This window comes from Lepidochelys olivacea, assembly GCF_965140295.1.
Source record: "Lepidochelys olivacea isolate rLepOli2 genome assembly, chromosome: 10".
Taxonomy (NCBI): domain Eukaryota; kingdom Metazoa; phylum Chordata; order Testudines; family Cheloniidae; genus Lepidochelys; species Lepidochelys olivacea.
The window spans coordinates 67,848,373-67,869,912 of record NC_140420.1 but is presented as its reverse complement, the minus strand read 5'-3'; the positions used below and the strand labels follow the sequence as shown (position 1 = coordinate 67,869,912).

Below are 21,540 nucleotides of genomic sequence, written 5' to 3'. Positions count from 1 at the left end.
AGATCACTAGATACATTTTTTTTCCAGTTAGTTAGTTCACATCAGTTATTTTGGATTTAGAAAACCCTAAAGGTTTCAATTCTGTTTTATCTGAGTTTATTTTGTGCCCCTGTCTCCAAACTAAACTTCTTAATGCTGATGCAAATTCTACCTATGGGAAAAAAATCTTCAGAAAAGCAAAGTGTTAAAGCAGGCTCCTTGAAAAAATGTTAAATGAAAACCCTCCAAACTATAAAGCACACAGATGTTATATCTGTCCATTTTTATTTGAATCAGTTTCTTCATAAGAAATATGGGGCTCAGGAGGGAAAACAGTTGAAGAGCAGTACACAGAATTTATTAAAAAGGTCTATTTGTTGAAAGGGAGATCAATATTTTGTCCCACATTTTTTTCACCTGAGATTTTGTACCAAGCCATGTGCAGGTGGCATCAAATATTAAGTAACATGTTAAGTACTATCTTGCAGCCTTAAGCCTGCCTTGTATGACAAGCTGCTCTAAGCAAGTACACCCCAAAGGTGCAGCTAATCCATTATAGAGAGAAATTCTTTGCAAACACAAAAGTGACAGTGTGAAAAATGCCGTGGAAACTCACAACTTACAGCCGAGTTAAAACTGTGAAATTGGCCCATACGTTCCCTTTGCCATATAAAAATGCATGGAAGGGGCAAGGTTAGCTGCCAAGAAATGACACATGCTTTCCTTGGAGAATTAGGGATGGAGTCAGCACATAAAAGGCAGAGTCCTACAATTTCTGTGTAAGCCAGAGATCCATGAACATAGAAGGCCCAAATCATGCAGACAGGTGCTGGAACTAGGGGTGTTGCCACACCTCCTGACTTGATGTGGTTTCCATCATATACATGATTTACACTTTGGTTCAGTGGTTCCCAGCACTCCCACTGCAGGCAGATCCATAGCCAGACATGAAGAGGTGGAGCTGCACCATGTCTATGATTTTGTTCCCCTCTGTGCTACATGGTAGAGAGGCACAAATAGCACATTTTGCTTGGTAGTTCAGAACTGGGTAATGTGTCACAACTTGCTGAGTGGCAGGAATCTAAAGGATGTAACCAAGGAACCCTCTTGGGCTAGCCAGCTTCTACCTCCTCCCTCCCAGCAAAAGGGCCATCTGGGGGAACTGGAGCCTCATGACTGGATCCTGAGTGTTGGGGACACACAGTGGTTGCCTCACCACAAATTTGGACCCCTTAGACTTTTGCTTTGAAGGAGACCACAAATATTTTATTAGATAGCTGGGTAACAGATATTTGAGATTCTGACTACTCAGCTATGGTTTATTGCTTAAACCAAGCAGGACTGTTTGGCATTGCTATATAATTAATGAGTAGCAGAATCAACATTAACTTGCTTTTGAAGATCAAAAAACAAGTGAAAGATAAGATACAAGAAATAAGGGAGAAGGAGCGATAAGGAAAAGGGGAAGGAAGCATTGTGAAAAAAGAGAAAGGAGGAGAGCATAGGGAGACGCAAGTGTCTCAGGACAGTACCCATTAATTTAGCATTTTACTGTTAACAAAGAAACAATCAGTGTTTCAGCTCTGTTATTCCTGTCTCCAGGAGGCTTACCAGCCTTCTCTGAATCTCAAATCCACAGCTGAAAGGAAGCAGCTCCAGAACTGGAACAAAATGATGGGAAGGCCAGGAGGCTTCTCAGAGTTACTGGACTAGATTCTGTCCTCAGAGTGGCTTACAGTCCTCTTGAGACAAAGGACAGTCTCCCTGAAGTCAGTGGTAGAATTCCACCAATTCCAAGGGATCAGGATTTGCCCCATTGACTTCAATGGAAGGTGCATACAATTAGCTGAGTTCTGAATTAAGGTGAATGGCAAAACTAGGGTTCAGTATGAAAGGCTCAACACTGTTCCTACTCAGGTCAGTGGGAGATTTACTATTTGTCTCAGAGAGAGCTGAACTGGTGGCAGAAAAACAAAAACAAAGCAAACCCTCAACTGATCTGCAACTACAGATTGTTTATGACTACTAAACAGTGTGGAGCATGACACACTGCAATTTTGGGCACATTTTTGGGGCGCAACTCTTCAACTGATCAAGGCATTTTCCTTACCATTCTATGGAACATATGCTCCTCTATATACATATGAAGTTGACTAGCAGAAAAAGGGTTATGAATATGCAAAGCAAAGAAAGCAGACTTCCAAATGCCTGCCTTTTAGGCTCTGATCTTTGATTTCCTCGTTAACTGTTTTAAGAAACAAAACTTGTCAATTCTTAACCCAAGGTCAGATGGTTTCTGAATTGGTTTTCTCTAATCTAGACATTATTTTGTATACTGTGATATCAAGATAGAAAGAAAAACTTAGTTTAGGTGTACCAGGAAAGTGCTTACTTAAAAGGAAGTGGCTTTAGTATCATGGTAAGTACTGCTGCAGAATAATACATTTCCAAGAAGAAACTTTTCTTTTTCTGCAAGTATAAAGGACTTTGGTGTGTGCTAACCTGAGAGGTTTAAACCCAGTATTAATTTAAAAAAGAAATACGTGCCAGTCTTGAGCAATTATGCACAGGTCTATAAGAGGGTGCAAAACAATTTAGACAATGTTGCCCATAAACAGCTTAACCCATGAAAAGTTGTAGAAGATGACAAATGCTGCCAACATCATACATCAGGACTGGGTTAAGGATTTAAAAGCCAGGACCTCGGATCTTATACTATGAATCTACCACCTTAGATAAAAGACTGGATGTAAAATTTTACAGAGCCTAGGATGCTTTTATAACTTCCACTAAATGCCCATCTGCATCTCTAGGTGCCTAAATATGTTTGAAAATTTGGACCTTAGTCCCTTTGGAAATTTTACCTCAGGTCCATTACTTCAGAGGTAGAATCAGACTCATAACCCTCAATACTTGGTCCAGCCACTAGAGGGGGACAAAGAGTTACAGTGCGTTAATGTGTTACATTTGCATATGCTTTATAAGGCAGAGAAGGGGTATGTTCTTGAGAAGGAGGATGATCCAGTGGTCAGGGCACAGGGCTGCAACTTGGGTTCAATTTCCTTCTCCACCACAGACTTCCTGTGTGACCTTGGGCAAGTCATTTAGTCTTTTGGGATATATCTACACTGCTATAAAAAGTCCACAGCACCGAGTCTCGGAGCCTGGGCCAATGGACTTGGGCTTATGGGGCGTAGACTGTGGGGCTAAAAATAGCAGTGTTCGGGCTTGTGCTGGAACCCAGCCTCTGAGACCCTCCCTCCTCATAGGATATCAGAGTCCGGGCTCCACCATGAGACTGAATTTCTACACTGTGATTTTATAGCCCTGCAGCCCAAGCCCTGTGAGCCTGAGTCAACTGACCCAGGCCAGCCATGGGTCTTTTATCACAGTGTAGACATACCCTTTGGGCCTCAGTTCCTCAGCTGTAAAATGGGATAACAACACTTCCCTACCTCACCAGCATGTTGTAAGGATAAATACACTAAAGGTTGTGAGGCTGTCAGGTACTACAGTGATGGGGGCCATCAGGGCTTGATTAACCATTTGTGGGCCCAGTGCCAAATATATTTGTGGGCCCCTGTCATAAATATAAAGGGAACGGTAAACCCCTTTAAAATCCCTCCTGGCCAGAGGAAAAATCCTCTCACCTGTAAAGGGTTAAGAAGCTAGGATAACCTCGCTGGCATCTGACCAAAATGACCAATGAGGAGACAAGTTTCAGAGTAACAGCCGTGTTAGTCTGTATTCGCAAAAAGAAAAGGAGTACTTGTGGCATCTTAGAGACTAACCAATTTATTTGAGCGTAAGCTTTCGTGAGCTACAGCTCACTTCATCGGATGCATACTGTGGAAAGTGTAGAAGATCTTTTTATACACACAAAGCATGAAAAAATACCTCCCCCCACCCCACTCTCCTGCTGGTAATAGCTTATCTAAAGTGATCATTCTCCCTACAATGTGTATGATAACCAAGTTGGGCCATTTCCAGCACAAATCCAGGTTTTCTCTCTCCCCTCACCCCCCCCCCCCACACACACAATGAGGAGACAAGATACTTTCAAAAGCTGGGGGGAGGGAAAAACAAAGGGTCTGTCTGTGTGATGCTTTTGCCAGGGACAGAACAGGAATGGAGTCTTAGAATTTAGTAAGTAATCTAGCTAGATATGCGTTAGATTATGATTTTTTTAAATGGCTGAGAAATTAAGCTGTGCTGAATAGAATGGATATTCCTGTCTGTGTGTCTTTTTGTAACTTAAGGTTTTACCTAGAGGGATTCTCTATGTTTTGAATCTAATTACCCTGTAAGGTAATTACCATCCTGATTTTACAGAGGTGATTCTTTTTATTATTACTTCTTTTTTACTGTTACTTCTATTCAAGAACTGAATGCTTTTTTTTATTGTTCTTAAGATCCAAGGGTTTGGGTCTGTGGTCACCTATGCAAATTGGTGAGGATTTTTATCAAACCTTCCCCAGGAAGTGGGGTGCAAGGGTTGGGAGGATTCTGGGGGGAAAGACATTTCCAAACAACACTTTTCTAATAAATAAACCCAGATAAATGTTTGGTGGTGGTAGTGGAAGTCCAAGGGCAAAGGGTAAATAGTTTATACCTTGGGGAAGTTTTAACCTAAGCTGGTAAAAGTAAGCTTAGGAGGTTTTCATGCAGGTCCCCACATCTGTACCCTAGAGTTCAGAGTGGAGAAAGAACCTTCACAGCCCCCATGGCGAGGCAGGGGCCAGGGGCAAGAGCACAGCAGGACAAAGGGAGGGAGTGGTCCCCAGAACGAGGCAGAGGCCAGGGGGAAACGCACAGTTGGACCAGGGTGGCGGTCAGTTCCTGGAGTAAGGCAAGGGCCAGAGGAAAGCACAAGGGGCGGGGGGCAGAGAGGATCCCCCATCAGGGTGGCACGGAGCCGGTACCTACCTCTCTCCACTGGAGCTGGGTCTTTGAGAGCGGGGAGGCTGGTTGCAGTTACTCCTGTAACCAGACTTTTAGTGTCCAGTCAGCAGTGCTACTCACAAGATTATAGTTAAGTATATGTGTACATATTTTGCTGGATCAAGGCCTTAATGAACATGGCATACATAATAGGTCAATGTTTTCCAATGTGGATGCCTGAAGTTAGCCTCTTAGATCTGTATTTTGATACCTATATAGAGCTGGCCTGAATTTCAGAGTTGCTGAGCACGAACTAATCCCACAAAAACCTGTAGAAGCTGCAGGTTGCTTGGCATCTTTGAAAGTCAGGCCACTTCTACTTGAGTGACAAAATATGCATTTTGGAGCCTAACTTTAGACACTCAGGTTTGAAAATTTTGGCCAAGGGTTTTATTGAAAAATAGTCAGAAATCACTAATTTGGGATAAACATTTAAAACAGGTAGTGTTATATTTTGTTTCAGGAGAGAAATTCAGTGTGGAATCCAGCAATATGCAATAATGAATTACCTTCCTCAGCTTGATACTCCATGTCAGCCAGCCAGAAAGGTCTGAAGATTTTAATGATTAAGGCATTTGTTAGGGTTAATCTACCCCATATTGTTGGCTATTTACAGAGCAAAGGGATCAACTATAAATATTATAGGCAGACTGGGAGAACATCTGCAGGCTTTCGGGGCATATTCAGAAATAATTATATTAGGTGATTTTAACATAGATTGCATAAATGAAACAAGTGACAATATAAGCTGTGTAATGTAAGAATAGGGACCATATTAAGTTATAAAAGAACCAACATGACATAATTATAAAAAGTGATAAAAATACTATAATGAGTGGGTTGTAAGTAAATATCCCCAAACAGATAAATTGAACTGGTACATTTTCAGAGAGAATCAGTGGCTAATAGAATATAATGTAACATAACTGGAAATTTAAAATAAAGAGAGTTTTGAGAAATCAGTGCACAGTGTATCTAATAAAGTTTTTACAATAACTGCATTGATTGGGCACCTGCAAATTTGGATAGACTGCAATTATTTTCAAAAAATGTTTCAACTAGATAACATTTTAGGGCTGTATCTGAATAAATTATTTTGTTACTGTGCTCTCTTAAATAAAAAGGTACTCAAAAACTATGCCAAGGACCCAATTCTCTGCTGGTATAAATAGGCAGAGTAGCACACGCTTATGCTAACAGTGAATAGAACCCAAATGTTCAACAGCTTTTCCAAAATTTAATATAAGCTGAATATTGTTTCAACTGAGGAAGTAGATTTAAATGAAAAACACAAACATAGGATATTTAATTTTGATTTGTGAAGGTTAACGTACAATCTGTTTCAGAGTAACAGCCGTGTTAGTCTGTATTCGCAAAAAGAAAAGGAGTACTTGTGGCACCTTAGAGACTAACCAATTTATTTGAGTGTAAGCTTTCGTGAGCTACAGCTCACTTCATCGGATGCATACTGTGGAAAGTGTAGAAGATCTTTTTATACACACAAAGCATGAAAAAATACCTCCCCCCCACCCCACTCTCCTGCTGGTAATAGCTTATCTAAAGTGACCACTCTCCTTACAATGTGTATGATAATCAAGGTGGGCCATTTCCAGCACAAATCCAGGGTTTAAGAAGAACGTCTGGGGGGGCGGGGAGGGGGTAGGAAAAAACAAGGGGAAATAGGTTACCTTGCATAATGACTTAGCCACTCCCAGTCTCTATTCAAGCCTAAGTTAATTGTATCTAATTTGCAAATGAATTCCAATTCAACAGTTCCTCGCTGGAGTCTGGATTTGAAGTTTTTTTGTTGTAATATCGCAACTTTCATGTCTGTAATCATGTGACCAGAGAGACTGAAGTGTTCTCCGACTGGTTTATGAATGTTATAATTCTTGACATCTGATTTGTGTCCATACCAGCAGGAGAGTGGGGTGGGGGGAGGTATTTTTTCATGCTTTGTGTGTATAAAAAGATCTTCTACACTTTCCACAGTATGCATCCAATGAAGTGACCTGTAGCTCTCGAAAGCTTACGCTCAAATAAATTGGTTCGTCTCTAAGGTGCCACAAGTACTCCTTTTCTTTGTACAATCTGTCAAATTCAAGAATCTCCATTTTTTAAACAGATACTTAGATTTAATTATAATGAGAAAATGGATAGGACTGGAAAGCATTAGCATTATTAATTAAGGCCCCAATCCTGCAAAGAGAACCATCCTGGTGGACCCCTTTCGCCATGCCAAACCCCTTTTAGTCAACAGGGCTCCATGCAGGCACTTGGGTTTGCCCATGCAGAGCTCAGTCTAGCATCAGGTCCCAAGCTTCAAATCTTTGGGAATTTGAAAGGTTTTCAGAGCTGCATTTCTTAGAACTGCTTAATCTTACTTTCCCCCTGCAGCTTCCCACTCACCCACCCACAGACACATCCAGTTTACTTGAAAATATGAAGTATGCTCTTTTTTTGGTGTGGAATACTAATGCTTCTTGGGCACTCGAGCATCCTGGACACATACATTTCATGAAGCATTGGAGTTAAAATGCACTAACTCCATTCTGAGTTTGTTTTATGCCTGTGTTGTCTTAGACTAAGCTCCTCAGCACAGGGACAACTTGACTTTTCAGAACACTTCAGGACTGAAGACGTTATATACAATAAATAATAATTACTTCCCTGAACTTTCTTTGATGTTACATAGTGCCCTAATTTAATGGAACTGCCTGTCACTTATTCATGTCCTGTTTCATTAAAAAATTGACACTAATTCATTGTGCTTTTCAATAGTCTATATTCCACTGGGCAAGAGGCAGTGAATGCATCATTGCTCTTTCTTAGCATGATGATTTTTTAATAGAACAGAAATAGAAAACCAGTTCAGTCTTATCTTACAATGACACAATTATCGCTTCACTCACTAGTGATGTATGGCAAGCCAAACAATGCATTCTGAAATTCAATCTGCTCCCTGTACATTAGTACCTTTGAGTTTCTACTTGCAGTACTAATTTTGAAAGCTGCGTAAATGTTTGCACCCATGCAAAATGCTGGTAAGGAAATGAGAAATAGAAACATGAAAATGTAAGTGAAAATCTCCCAAAGCAAAACAAAAACAAAAAATAATTAATTTCAGGAAAAGTCTTGGCTTCCTCTCCACTGGCACATAAGGGTTGAAATACAAAAGGAACACCACATTTCTGCTGAGCAAGAAGACAGACCACAGACAGGCAGGGTAAGGGATAGTCCAGTGATGCGCAAACAGGGGGCAAGAGATTCTCCTCGGGAAGCGTGAAGAACCTGGGATCTCGCGGGTCCCACAGGGTTCACTGTCATAATAGCGGCAGTGGGATAAAAACGGAGTGGGTATTATGGGGCAGGATTGAAAAATAGTCCTCCTGCTCTGCAAACAACGTGAAGACCCAGCCAGCAGCCGCTGCTCTCTGGCCACCCAGTTCTGAAGGCAGTGCTGCTGCCAGCAACAGCGCAGAAGTCAGGGATTACTTCCGATTACAAGTAATGGAGGGGGGAAGTGACAAATTCCGTGAACGGTAAGGGAGACCATGATTGGAAGTTTGCACACCCTTGGGGTAATATATGATTCTCCGTCAAATGAGCTCTGTAGAAGTGCTGTACATGGGAACATGGCATAAGGCATTTTGTTTCAGGGCATAAGCCAACTTCTAGCTATCAGGGGGTAGGAGTAAATTTTCTCTGATGGCAGGTATCCCACAACTGTCTATTGCTTTTTTTTTAAACCTTCCTCTGAAGTACTATATCTAGTACTGGCCACTCTTGGTGAAAGAATGCTGTATTACCTGGACCACTGGTCTGATCCAGGATGGCAGGTTCCATGTTCCTATATTCTGGGTGGACAGAGTGTAGAAGGGAGGCAGTCAATGGACTTGCCCACACTATGGATCCATCAAGCCACAAAACCCCACAGGAGGTGGTGATCACAAAGAGCAGTAGCTGCTGCTTTAATCCTGCAGCTATCTCCAGGTTGTCCCACCACAGTTTCCACACCCAAAGTATTTTTAACTGGGCTTTGCATGGGGGAAACCAAGATATGACATTTAATTTTGTATCTTCAGCCTTACAATACTAGGAATTAAAACTGAGCTCAGAAACAGCTACATAAGCTACATATTGCAAAAGACAACAAGCACTGTGCAAGATAAACATTTCCTCAGCAGTCTCTGGCAGAAATCTCTCCTTCAAGCATTGAATAGGCTGAAAAGGGCCATAACATTTATTTCAATGCTTGTAGTTAAAAAAAAAAAAAAAAGAGTATGGCAAATCCCTGAGTGCTTACTCAAGCAAATTTCCTTTTAAATCTGCTTATGGCTGATTATAATCCTCAGGACTTTGCAGAGAAAAAGGATTTAATTTGTTGTTTTTGTTGTAAACCACAAAATTGAAAAACAAAAGCTGTAGTGGAATTTATGCTCACATAAGCTCACACACTGCACAGCTCTTATTCCATGAATGACAGTTACCTACTGTACTTTCTCCTGCCTTATTTGTCTGACAACAAAACCACATGACAGGCAGATGGTAAGGATTTTGGCATCTATACAACAGATAGTGAATTTTAAATATGGTCATGGGAATTCCTTTTTATGACCACACAAGCATGATTATAAAATCCATCATGGGAAATTTATATTGCATCTTACTCTACCATTTCCCATGTATCTTTGCCCTGTTGTAAATTGCAGGGTTCTATCATGTAAAGCATCTCTCTTTACTCACAATGTAATCCATACTCAACCTTCTGAATTATGATAGAATCAGCAGATAGCTTATGTGAAAGTAGAATGAATTATATTGAAATTATAATTCATTAAAGAAATGCTACTTGAAGGGTTTGTTGAAATATAGTTGTCAGGAAGAGAAACATTAAAGAGTGTGAGACAATGGGTCCTCAAACCAATTAACTTAGAGCTCCTACTGAGCTAGGAGATTGGTAAACGTTAGTATGCAAATAAGATATGTATGTATATTTGTCAGTTTCTGCTTTCTTTTGTCTCTTATGTTAAATTGGCTTCAGCTTAGCTGTATAAATAAGTTATCTTGAGCCTCAGAGAGGGGCTCACATATGGGTGCATTAGCAAAGTGCTTTGTTAATAAACAGAGTGGTCTGACAAATTATGTGAGTCCTTAATCTGACTTTGACAATTTGGAGGTTCCACCAAGATGGCAACCATCTTCACTGAGGCCTTGTGACTCCTGACTGTTCTTAGGATGGCCGTGGCAAGCCGGCACCTGGGCATTTGGCCCGAGCGGTCCTCCGCCAGAATGGAAGGGTGCATGACCACAGTGAAGTCTATGCCATCGAACCTGTTGGTTCCCACTCTGTTCTGACAGGGATCCCGGGATCTGACATCAGGAATCTGGTCAGGTAATTATTTCTGTGTTTTGTCCAGACTGAGGACTGTCTTGTCTCTGTGTCTATCCGTCCTCCCTGTGGTGTGTTTGAGTCTGGGCGCCGTCTCCATCCGGGGATCAGCTGACCAAAGGGTTCCTGTCCCCACGGTCTGAGTGAGTGAAATCTGCACAATCGCAGCCGCACCGTGCCTTGGGTAAAACCTTTGGTGTGAAAGCAAGGGCGATTAAGGCAGCAGCCTGTGGGCTCCTTTTGTGTGTTGCACCGGGCATCGTTCTGACGAACCCGACTTTCCTTCTTGTGTGATTGGTGTGTAAAGACCTCTTGTATGGGTAACTAGACGTCTAAGTTGGGACAGTTCCCTAAAGGAACGCCGGCTCAGTTTATGTATTTTAGGAAGAATCTGGACTCCTGTAAATTTCTGGAAAAATTTTCTAGGCTAAGGGGGTCAGGTAGAGTTGCTACTACCACCACTACGCTTCCGTCCCCAGAAGCCTTTACAGCTATTCTGAGGGAAAATGGGCCCTTTTCCCACAGAAATGGTCTGTAAGGGACTGTTGCAGGCAGCAGGAAGAGAGAGAATCTGATCAAAATTGTTTGACTATTGGGTAATGTAATCAAAATCACTAAAGGATGTAAGGGGTTTCTATTGGAACTTAACTTGGCTGCTCCTGGGTGTGTCTAGTTGTACAAGATGGAAGTGTAATCAGGGTACAGTTGTGTAAAAGAGTAATCACAGTGCAAGGGATGTTAGGCAAAAGAGAATTTTGTGTGTGTGAATAGTGCTAAAATCTGAAGCTGTGTCTCAGCTATTACCTGAGAATAAATTTATTGCTTGGTACAGCAGAGAAACTATTGCAAACATGGTCTGTTGCACAAGAGGGGAAACTGAAGTACACCACCTCATGAATTTCATAAATGACCAGTGAGTGGGGTAATTCACTAGCCTGACTATAGAACAGCCTGACTATAGAACAAAATAAGTACAGCCTGGAGATAATTCTTCTGTTTTTCCAGCAATTAGCAAGGAAATTTGTAAAAGAAAGTGGTATTATTATTAAGCAATAATCTGTCCCCACCAGGGGAGTGGAAATTGTTTCTTTTGTTTTTAGACTCTACAAGCAAGCTGGCAACAGAGGAAGAATAACTCAGAATACCATGGATCTATGTTTTGTGTTGTTTGTCTGTGGTGTTTGTCTTGTTGCTAGCATTGTTGTGTTTTAATGAACAGAAAACCTCATGACATGGGTGGGGGATGGCTTCAAAAGGCTGACCTTGAAGGGGGAGGGGGAAAGATGTGTATGGGAATTCAAAAGGCTAACTCGGGAGAATCCCAAAATTCAGTGGCCACTGTTAGGATCTTGGGACAAAGACCGAATAGACATCTTAAAAGATAAACTCGGCCAACCTAAAACTAAACTGGCAAAAGGAGAGGTTGATTGTTTCATGCAGTGGTGGGAAGAGGCATATCATAGGTGGACAGAATCAAAACTTGCCTCTCTAAAAGATTCTGGCTTCTATCCCACCAGACGCAACTCATTTTACTGTTGTTGATTTGTGCTCTGCTTTCTTTTCTGTCCTGGTTCACCCTGACTCCCAGTTCCTGTTTGCCTTTTCTTACAAGGGGCAACAGTACACATGGACCACACTGCCCCAGGGGTATACTGAAAGCCCGTCATATTTTTCCCAGGCATTAGCCCGAGACCTTGCTGACCTTGTTTTCCCGTCCAGGTCCACACTAGTCCAATATGTAGATGATCTACTCCTCTGTTCCCCTTCATTGTCTGCCTCTGAAACTGACTCTTTAGCGCTCCTTACTGCCCTAGCAAATAAGGGTCACAAAGCTTCTCACTCTAAACTACAACTCTGTCAAGCTTCTGTCACATACCTTGGCTTTCTCCTCTCCCAGGGTTCCCGTGCACTTTCTCTCACCCATGTCCAAGCTATGCTTAGCTTTACCCGACCCCACTCCCCACGCCAGGTCCGGAAGTCTTTAGGCATGGCTGGATTTTGCAGACAATGGATTCCCCAATATGCCTCCCTTGCAAAACCTCTCCAGGAACTCACTCGATTCTCTGTGCCTGACCCCATGCTGTGGCCCCCTGAGGCCAATTCTGCCTTTGTTTCCCTCAAACAGGGTTTGGCTTCTGCCCCTGCTTTAGGGCTGCCTGGCTGTTCTAAGCCTTTTACCCTTTTCTGTCATGAACAATCTGGGTCTGCACTTGGAGTTCTCACTCAGATGCATGGAGAAAAGAACCGCCCAGTGGCTTATTTCTCTGCCACTTTAGACCCTGTTGCCCAAGGCTTACCCTCCTGCCTGTGTGCTGTGGCTGCTGCAGCGTGCCTAGTCGAAATGTCTGATTCCCTTGTTCTCCGCTCTCCTCTTACCCTCCTGGTCCCTCACTGACCTCGCCCTGCTCCAAGACTCTGCCCCAGAAACTGAGAAAGAATCCTGGGTTGCCCAAGGTTGCTCTCTACATCCCGATTCCTTTTGGCGCTCGCCTACTGGCGCCTTTGTAGCCCCCTTTTCACTCTACCCATCTCTGGCCGTCCTGCTACACAGTGTTTCGCATGTCAGAAAGGAGGGGATGGTCTCTGCTGTAACAAAGACAGGGTGGTGGCCCCCGACCCATTTTAGCTGTTTTGCAGCCCGCCACTGTGCAGCCTGTACCATTTGCCAAAGCCATAATATTGGTAAACCTGTAAAAGTGGCCCAGGGGTTCCGGGGCCTTCCTCAAGCACCGTTCTTGCACAAATGCCTAAGTGTCAACAATATGAATTTATATTGGTTATGGTATGTTTATTCTCTGGTTGGATTGAAGCCTTTCCTTGTCGCAAGGCTGACTCACTGTCTGTTGCCAAATGTTTGTTAAATCATATTATGCCTGCCAAGGGAATTCGTACTACTCTGTCCAGTGATCGGGGTACACATTTTACTGGACAACTTGTTCAACACCTGGACCGTATATTGCATACCAGACACCTGTTGCACTGTCCCTACCACCCACAGAGTGCAGGTGCAGTTGAAAGACGAAATGGTGTACTTAAGAATAAGCTTGCTAAAATTTGTGACTCCACAGGATTAAGCTGGCCAGTAGCCTTACAATAAGCCCTTATGGACATGAGATCCACTCCATCCCAAAGGCATAAATTAAGTCCCTTTGAAATTGTTATGGGATGCCCTATGCGAGCTATGACTACCATTACTCCCGTTCCAGATTTTAACTTGACTCACAGTGCGCTCCTTCAGTATTGCAAGGGACTAATGCAAGCTGTAAATCACTTCCATTCACAGGTTCGAGCTGCCTGGCCCACGGAACCCACCTCCGACGGTTGCCACAACCGTGAGCCACGTGATTGGGTCTACGTACGGCGCCATCATCGAAAGCACGCCTTGGAGCCCCGGTGGAAGGGTCCTCATCAGGTACTGCTTACTACACAGACGGCTGTTAAACTATCTGGCATCGCAGCGTGGATACATGCTTCACAGTGTAAGAAGGCACCATACCCAGAGAACCAATCATCACCTCAGGACAACGCAGAGTCAATTTTGACTCCAGAAGAAGACGTAGAGGAACAGTCTGCAATACCTTACAATCTATGCTCTCGTAAGGGTTGCCAGAAGCAGACGCTGTTCCTCGGCTGCTAGTATCTTATGGTCTGGGGAGACCACAATGACAATTCTTTTATTCAGCAGCAGGTGTGGATAGCTCAGGCCCTTAATATTTCTAATTGCTGGGTCTGCAGCCACATCCCAGCCCACTCTCAAACTGGTGTTCCTGTCCTGGCTACCCCACGCAAGTCCCTAGACCTCACTGGAGGGCCTCGTCCGTTAACAAAATATGGAACAGCAATGACACTTGGGAAGCGGTGGGAATAAATGCATCTAAATGGATAAGTGTGGTGGAGGGAAAAGGTCATTGGTGTTGGGTGTGTAATGGGACAGGGCTGGATCTGGGGAAAAGCCATTGCCTTCAGCATATTGTGGCCAATGGTGTATGGGATTATTCAAACAAGACTAAAAAGTGGTGGGCCGGGTATGGATATATGAATTCAAACAGAGAAATCAACCTCATGTTCCCCCTACAGTCATGCAAATAACACCACTCCTTGTAAGGAGAATTACCCTGTACCCTTTGGGGGATACTCCTCCTCCTTTGCAAACACCTATATGACAAATGGGCGCAATCGACCCTTCCCGGCCTTAATAGGCCATCACTGGGTGTGTGGGACCAGAGCTTATACCGCACTATCAGCTAATTGGTCAGAAATCTGTTATCCCGCCCGACTCTTCCCACAATTCCGAGTGCTAGGAACCATTTCAGGCATAAAAGAAGGGACTTAACAGATGCCCAATGATATGTAAATAACATAAGCCCCTTAACCTGGGAAGAGGCCATTGGCGGTTCCTTCATACCATTGGGGGAGTAATACACCATGCAAAAAGGCTCCTAAGGTTATAAGCAGTAGTTGAAACAATGGCAAATGAAACCGGAGAAAGTTTAAGAGCCCTGGCCAAAGAAACAGGGGCAATCTGACAGATGGCCCTCCAAAACTGTCAGGCCTTGGACATAGTGCTGGCGGCAAAAGGAGGGACTTGTGCTCTCATTGGAAAAGACTGCTGTGTGTATATACCAGACAACACCAATGAGGTAATAGATCGTGCTAGCCACTTAGAACAAATCGCATATCTTCCCCACAGAGCCAAGTTCTTTATGGAAGTGGCTAAGTAACCTTTTCAATTTCTCTGGCACAGGAACTGGTTGTTTCAGGGAGCCCTAACTCTCCTGTTTGGAATCCTAATAATTTTTATATGTTTTCAGTTACTTATGTGAGTCCTGAATCTGACTTTGATGCTTATTTCTAAAATGGGTGAAATAAAAGTCAAGTAGAACATGGAGAAAAGGCTCACAAAGCTCCTTCTCCACACTGAAGATCAGCAACTCAGTCCCCGCAAAAAGATGGACAGATAACAAGACCTGCATACATTAAGGAAAATATCTAATAATTTCCTGCCATCATTAATAGCACATCACCTACACCAGTGTTATCCCTAGTTTGGATGGCTCATTAGCTGCCACAGACATTTAAAAGTTTTGGTTTTGGTTTCACTGGAGATGTAACTCAGTGAGAGACACAAGATTAATATGCTCTGTTTTCAGATATCAGTACCTTTCAGTCATGCCACACTGCTTTGGGCATGAATACATGACACAGCATTAAAATGGCTTCAGATACCAATGGGTTGTCTATTCTTGGGCTTCCAACACCCCCCTCCCTCCCACCTCATGGAACTGGACTGATATTAGCGGCAGTGGGAAATGTTAAGAAAATTTCCCTGGAGTGAATGTGGCCTCTCATGTATGTATGGGGCAAGGAAGTTGGGGGTTGAGAGATAAAGAAGGCAGGGAAAGAAAAAATGAGGTTTGAAGCTTGGGGAATAGGAGCATAACATAAACCAGATTAATGGGGTTTACCATCAAGAGACATAATCAGATGCCCAAATCCCTCTGTCCTCAATACCAGGGAAAGGAATGTTAAGCAATGAAGAAAACAGAAGAAAAAGAAATGCAATACCAAATATTCACTGCGTACTAAGAGGGTCCTCAAAAGACTTCCCACATATTTTGCAACATTTTATATATGAAGGCAAGAAGCTAAAGAATGTGTTCCAGAACATTAAATCCACTTCCATCAAATAAAACCGAGTATTTCAAAACTATTCAATTTTTATGAAAGAACATATTAAAGCAGTAGGGGCAGCTCTGAGATTACAGGACCCACTATTGGAGCAAGTGCCCCTTCCCACACACCGATGTTTCCAGTTCATAAATATACAGGATAGTACAATAGGATTCCATTGAACTCAGTGGGAGTGGGTTTTGGCCCAATGTGGTTAATCTATAAGAATGCTGTCAACTAACTAACTAAATAAATATACAGAATTCAGATTACTCTGTCTCCTGCTTTTCTGATTGGGTGCATACACTTTTACTTTATATTAAGGCAAATTTGGCTTAGAGAGATTTGAAGGTGATTAAGATCCCAATTCAGCAATATACTTAAGCATGTACCTAACTTTAACCATCTGAGCTGTGCCACTGAAGGAAATGCCACTACCCACATGCTTAAGTACCTCACTGAATTGTGACCTACAACCACATCTGTGCAAAGCTAACACAACCCCCCCAAACAAAAGAAAACATAGCAAACTGAGTACTAGCAGTCTCTTAGATAAGAAAAGTGTGGATAAGACAAATTAGAGATCAGAGGGAATCCACTACATATTTGACAGCTTTATAGAAAGAAGGGATAAAGTGGTAGGAAGTAAAAGTGCCTGCAGGCAATACTCCAGCATTAGCAACAGTAGTTTGGAAAACAAGGTATCTGGCAAAAAGTTACAATGTCAAGCAAAAGTAGAAAGTTACTAGGAACAAAATATAAATAAGGGCTTCTGAAAGACCTTAAAAATGCCTTATTAACACCTTAAATGCCTTCACCATAAGCGCTTTGTGATGCTTGGTGAAGGGTGTCTGATGTGAATCACTGTATATACACACCCCGGGGAGTTCACACTGCAGGCACTTTTGGATGTTAGTAAAGTATTTACATACACACACACACACACACACACACGGTAATGTATTATTTTATTGTTGTGTGTATAAAAATTCAGGCTGAGAATACAAAGAAACTGCCTGAATTTAGAGGTCCATTCAAAAGATAATATACTTCAATCAAAAGATATTTCCTCACAGATCCAGTTACGTCTACGCTGGAGCTGGAGATCTGGCTTCCAGTTCAGGAAAGCCTACATGCACTGACTTTGATTGCTTCAGCACACTAGAAATAGCTGTGCAGCCCCTGCAGGATAGGTGGTGGGAAAGCCTCGCTGCACCAAGTACAATCCCATCCAAGACCCTAGTTCGTCACTTGGGTGGCTAATCCATCCCTCCACCTGCCCTACTGCAACTACACTGCTACTTTCAGCTTGCTAGCTTGATCAAAGCTGGCATGCGTACATGTACCCGAGCAGGGAACGACACCTCCAGCTCCAATGTAGACAGACCCACCTTGGGAAGTGGTTATATTTTGAGACAATGCGAAGCAGCACCAAGGAGAGCATTTTTAATTGTATATGCCCCAAACCTTTACACGCTATGAAAAAAAAATGAGAGGAAGGATGGTCTCGTGATTAAAGCACTGGGTTGGGATTCAACGGATTTGGGCTGAGTTCTTAACTCTGCCATAGACTTCCTGTGTGGCGATATGCAAGTGCCTCAGATCCCAATCATTAAAATGAAGTTAATAAATCTTCAGCCAGCCTTGGCCTTTCTTGTCTATTTAGATTGTAAATTCTTCAGGGCAGAGACTTTGTCTTACTACGTGGATGTATAGTACTTAGAACAACGGGGTCCCTGATCACAGTTGACACTTCTATTTGTGACTGTAATATAAATAATAACAAAGACAAGGAATACACAGACATTATTTCCATGCATATTAGTGGCAAAATTTTCTTACCAGATTTACATAAACGTATATCTGAAACATATTTTAACTGAGGTCTGTTATGGACCAATCCATTTAACTGATACTTTTTGGGATTCTTTATACTCCAACATGTGGTTAGCTCCTGACCCATATTTGCTGCATAATGCAGCTAATGCAGCTCACAAAGAGAATATGATTTTGGCATAAAGGCTATCTTAGCACAAAGCACCATGAAATCAATTCTTCCCATCAGTAACTTGCTTTAAGTTGAACTACTAAGAGGATGAGGAAGAGGACTTGTGCCTTTTTTTGCTTCTTTCTGCAGCATAAAGAAGACCTGAAAGGTTTTATTTCCTGCTGTTTTTCTTAATTAGAAATTCAGCTTCTCTATAGCCTACACGTATCTAGGAGGACTAGAAAACCAGTGGCATCACAAAAGCCAGGAGCAACTTTATTTATTTTTGTTAGCAATTAAGTACTAAGACCAATTAATATTTTGGAAAAGGGACATTTTTGGTGAAACCTCAACACTACTTCCCCATCAATTACAGTGTGAGAATAATAATATATACAAACTCAGATTCCAGTCAAGTGCTCCAGCAAACCCAGTAAAGAACGGACTGGAGATACTTGATATTTTAAGGTTAAAAAAACAAAAACAAAAAATCTATTAAAAACAAATTAAATCAAAATATTTTCTGTGCTTCTTTAGACATAAGAAAGCAAAATAGGAAACAAGCCCTTTTTCAAAATATTTCTTGAAAGTTACATCTGAGATTGAACAAGCCCTTAGTGAAAATAGTTGCACATTAACAAACAAACCCAAAGGGAAAGTGCACAAAATACCTCAGACTAGCACTCTAAAGAAATAATATTCAGAATGAAGGAAGTCAGGTTCAGATCAGATGACTAATTCAATCTGATTTTAAGAATTAAGCATAGAAAACAGGCAGGACAGACTTCTAACAGCTTATGATAACCATATTTAAGAGATAAAACCAAGAAATATTTACACCTGGGTCAAAGTGTGTTTTATTATTAATTATTATTATGTGGCAAGTGTGAAAGGTACATGACATACCCAGCACAGAACTAATATGGCAGAAGTTGATGGCACTCCACATGACAGCTAAATTTATACCATATGCTACAAAATATAGCACAGTAACTGTCTTTCTTTTAGACCACAGACTGGCTGACACTTGATGGAAAGTTCAGCTGAGAGTTTATATCAGTTTTGACCAGTTTGTGACAAAACTGCCCTGGTTATTCATTAGGACTCCAGTCTTTCAGCAGATGCACATACATGCTTCCAAAAGTATTGTTTCAGGTTGGGAAGATTATCAGTGCCAGGTGGTGAAATGAGTAAGGTTTCTGTGTTTGGCAGACAAAATACGGCTTCATGAGTTAAAAAAACCCAAAAAAACAAACCACACACACAAAAACCAAAATGAAGGGTTGGCCCTGATACAGGGATTGTCACTGGTTAAATGCTGCCCACATGTTTCTGACATGCAGATTTTTTTTAAACCTCCCTGCCCACAGACCTCCCGCACCCAGACGGACACAGCAGGAACACATTATAGGGAGAAGTAAGGTAGGAATTGTGCTGCTGTGCTCATGTACAGAGACCAGCTAAGTATCAGAAGTTAAGTGTGAAAATCTTCTTGACAGCAGAACTTTGACTCATTCCTGTTTAACATAAGAGCTCCAGATATTTTCTTTGGTAGCAGGAGCTAGGCAGTGGCAAACGAAGACATGATTGAATGGTTTGGCTGAGGTGAGCCTCAAGCAGCCCCCAAAATAACTTCATGGTTTTCCCCAGAAGCTTTTCCTTGCTGCATTCTCCTCAGATTTTACTCTCCCAGAAGCACCAAACCTCTCTTATCCAGAGAGCAGTTTTGTGGTCTCATGTTTTTGTTTGATAAGGGGTTTTATTTAGTTTGAATCCATCTGTTACGTGAAGTACATCTAGTGAATGAGAAATCAAGCTGGACAACACTGATTTAATGCTACAGTAAATATGTACTGTACTAAGGAGAGTATATTAGGATCTGGGTTGAATGAGAGAATTAGTGAACCAGATCAACCCTACCAAGAATATGAAAACAGATGGAAGTGAAATCATGCTTATGTTAACAAGGCTGAGAACTTATAAAACTTGCCAACATTTTAAGACACTAAATGAGCAAAAACAGGAATAGTTGGAGAAGAGAATCAGGCAGGCCCATCGCCTCATACTAGTTTTTAGTGCTCCCAGGCACAAAAGCAAAGATCTCCACATCAGCAGTGTGACATGTTTATTTAGATGAGTTAACTATAAAAACACTTGCCAAGGTATTTGCAGTCTATGCCAAGTATATGTCAGGACTCAACAGACTGATCTTATAGCAACAACTGTGGAGAATCACAACTTGTGCTATCTCTCTCCCTAACAGCTGTTGACTACGCAACCACATTTTTCAGGAAAGATTATATAGCAATTTGTTTATTTTCCCTGCTTAAGTAGAGGTATCGAGAAACATTTGTGTCAGCTTCTGAGGAAGCCTCCAAATATTACTTTTTACTAGAGCAACCTCCCTTTTGCCCCATACCAAAAAAAATTCCACTCCCAACTTTTACAGCAATTGATATTATTACACAATAAATGCAATGTCCTGTCATTCAATATGATTCAAGATGTAAGAAGTAAGGACATCAATTAGTCACACTTCTTTAATAAGAGAGTTCAAGTACTAATGAAACAAGAACTACAAGTTAATAAATCCTTTAAACCACAGGTTCTCAACCTTTTTCTTTCTGAGCCCCCCCCCCCCCATGCTATAAAGGCTCCACAGGCCACCTGTGCCACAACAATTGCTTTTCTTCATATAAAAGCCAGGGCACACGTTAGTGGGTAGCAAGCATGGCAATTGCCTAGGGCCCCATGCCACAGGGGAACCCACAAACCTAAGTGGCTCAGGCTTTGACTTCAGCCCTGGATGGCAGGGCATGTGGCCCCGGGCTTCAGCCCAATGGGATGGGGCTTCAGATTTCTGTACTGGGCCCCAGCAAGTCTAATGCCGGCCCTGCTTGGCAGACCCTCTGAAACCTGCATGCAGGCCCCCCTGGGGCCACGGGCTCCTGGTTGAGAACCACTGCTTTAAACTATTCATTCCATACCTCACCAAAGTATAATACATTTTGATTTTTATTCTCTCTATGGAGCAAAAGCCCATACTGGGTTGTGCAATCACAAAAGGATTTCAGCAGCAAGAGCAGGCGAAAGAAGGAATCTTATGTTTGTGCACAAATACTGTGGCAATAAGCAGTAACTTAGAGGGATCAGAGAAAAAGTGTCTAACAGTTTATTGAGGTTGGATGAAATTAGGAAGCACTCGACCCAAACCCACAAGTCATAGCACAGGGCACACTAGTGTTCTAAGCATTTATTTTTTCCCCCAACAGATGCTGAAGAATCTTCGCACTTAAATTAGTAGAAACAATAATGAAAAGAGGCACGATGAAGAAGAGTTCTTGGGTCATTCCATTACCTTTAACTATGTAACAGGGCTCCCTCTGCCTGTCTCAGGAATTAAACTAACACTACCATCTGGGTTATTCTAATAACTGAACATATATAGCTCAAAGTACTTGGTGTCAGCCATACAGAGCATAGGAGCACCTCGTGATACTAGAAAGAGACACTCAGGGAAGCTCTTATAAATATATATTTAAATTGTTCTCCACAAGTTCAAATACTGGTA

At 42.0% G+C, this 21,540-nt stretch overlaps 1 protein-coding gene across 1 annotated transcript in view; it reads right to left on the bottom strand.

The window, feature by feature from the left end:
- The window catches only part of ADAMTSL3 (ADAMTS like 3), a 279,550-nt gene that overhangs the window by 110,926 nt on the left and 147,084 nt on the right, over positions 1-21,540 (bottom strand). The gene's annotated exons all lie outside the window — the stretch shown is intronic.